Source organism: Tachyglossus aculeatus, chromosome 1 (assembly GCF_015852505.1).
Source record: "Tachyglossus aculeatus isolate mTacAcu1 chromosome 1, mTacAcu1.pri, whole genome shotgun sequence".
Taxonomy (NCBI): Eukaryota; Metazoa; Chordata; class Mammalia; order Monotremata; family Tachyglossidae; genus Tachyglossus; species Tachyglossus aculeatus.
The window spans coordinates 69,599,425-69,601,606 of NC_052066.1; the positions used below are offsets into that span (position 1 = coordinate 69,599,425).

At 46.4% G+C, this 2,182-nt stretch overlaps 1 pseudogene; it reads left to right on the top strand.

Moving 5' to 3' along the window:
- The first annotated feature begins 887 nt into the window (after positions 1 to 887).
- Positions 888 to 1,032, top strand: LOC119936610 (annotated as a pseudogene).
- Positions 1,033 to 2,182: the final 1,150 nt, after the last annotated feature.

Below are 2,182 nucleotides of genomic sequence, written 5' to 3' on the forward strand. Positions count from 1 at the left end.
CTCCCCCTCTCCATCCCCCCCATCTTACCTCCTTCCCTTCCCCACAGCACCTGTATATAAGTATATATGTTTGTACATATTTATTACTCTATTTTACTTGTACATATCTATTCTTTTTATTTTATTTGGTTAGTATGTTTGGTTTTGTTCTCTGTCTTCCCCCTTCTAGACCGTGAGCCCACTGTTGGGTAGGGACCGTCTCTATATGTTGCCAATTTGTACTTCCCAAGCGCTTAGTACAGTGCTCTGCACACAGTAAGCGCTCAATATATACGATTGATGATGATGATGATGATAATGATGACCCCCGCGATATGGAGGCGAGGCGGCGCCGGGCATCCTGGAAGCCTTCCCTCCATATTTTCTCTCTTTGCTTCATCTTGGAGCGCTTGGTACCATTTTGGATGACGCCCGACAGAGTGCTTAGATGACCTTGGAGCCGGCTAGTCATCATCATCATCATCAATCGTGTTTATTGAGCGCTTACTATGTGCAGAGCACTGTACTAAGCGCTTGGGAAGTACAAATTGGCAACATATAGAGACAGTCCCTACCCAACAGTGGGCTCACAGTCTAAAAGGGCTAGTGCGTTGTGGGCAGTGGCATGTCGTGAGCGTGAATGCAGTGAGGTGCTTGCCCTGGCGCAGCGGATGATGGCTCCGCCGGCTCCGCCACTTGTCCGCTGTGTGACCTTGGGCAAGCCACTTCACTTCTCTGGGCCTCAGTTACCTCATCTGTCAAATGGGGATTAAGACTGTGAGCCCCAAGTGGGACAACCTGATCACCTTGTAGCCCCCCCAGCGCTTTGAACAGTGCTTTGCACATAGTAAGCGCTTAACAGATACCACCATTATGATGATGATGATGATGACGGGGAAGGGGGAGCCATCCTTACCAGGCAGGGGAGATGCCATGATCCCATGGGTGGTTTTCCCCGGCTGAGGCTCGTGCGTTGTACTGCTCAGGTGCCGACCCGACAATTCCCCCAAAGCGGGAGACTCGACTGCATCATTCGACTGCGGGAGACTCATCGTCATGAGAAGCAGCGTGGCTCAGTGGAAAGAGCCCGGGCTTTGGAGTCAGAGGTCATGGGTTCGAATCCCAGCTCCACCACACGTCTGCTGTGTGACCTTGGGCAAGTCACTTAGCTTCTCTGAGCCTCAGTTACCTCATCTGTAAATGGGGATTGACTGTGAGCCCCACGTGGGACAACCTGATCATGTTATATCCCTCCCAGCGCTTAGAACAGTGCTTTGCACATAGTAAGCGCTTAACAAATGCCATCATCATCATTTGCGGTACTGGGGGACCACATACGCGCTCTCCCCCGATATTTGGGTTTGAAAAGCAGATGTTTGTTTCCATGGGGTGCGGTTCTTGTGAGCTTCCAAACGGTGGTAGTAGTCTTTAGAAATTTACCTGGATTTTAAGGGCTTTTTATTATTATTATTGGGCACCGTCGAGTCGTTTTATAATCATTATTATAGCATTTATTAAGCACTTACTATGTGCTAAGCACTGTTCTAAGCCCTGGGGTTGCTGCAAGGTAATCAGGTTGACCCACGTGGGGCTCACAGTCTGAAGCAGCCTGGCTCAGTGGAAAGAGCCCGGGCTTGGGAGTCAGAGGTCATGGGTTCAAATCCTGACTCCACCACTTGTCAGCTGGGTGACTCTGTCACTTAACTTCTCTGGGCCTCACTTACCTCATCTGTAAAATGGGGATTAAGGCTGTGAGTCCCCCGTGGGACAACCTGATCACCTTGTAACCTTCTCAATGCTTAGAACAGTGCTTTTCACATAGTAAGCGCTTAATAAATGACATTACTATTAATAATAATATCATTAATATTAATATAATTAATATATAATATAGTACTAATAATTACTATCAATTGATATTAATATATAATATGATGAATAATATATTAATATAATTAATAAATAATATGGTTAATATAATATTATTAATAATAATAATAATCCCCATTTTACAGATGAGGCAACTGAGACACAGAGAAGTGAAGTGACGGTTACACAGCAGACAAATGGCGGAGGCGGGACTAGAACCCACATCCTCTAACTCCGAAGCCCGTGCTCTTGCCGCTAGGCCTTGCTGCTTCCCGTTTCCGATTAATAATATAATAATGATGGTATTCGTTAAGCACTCAACTATGTGCCAGGC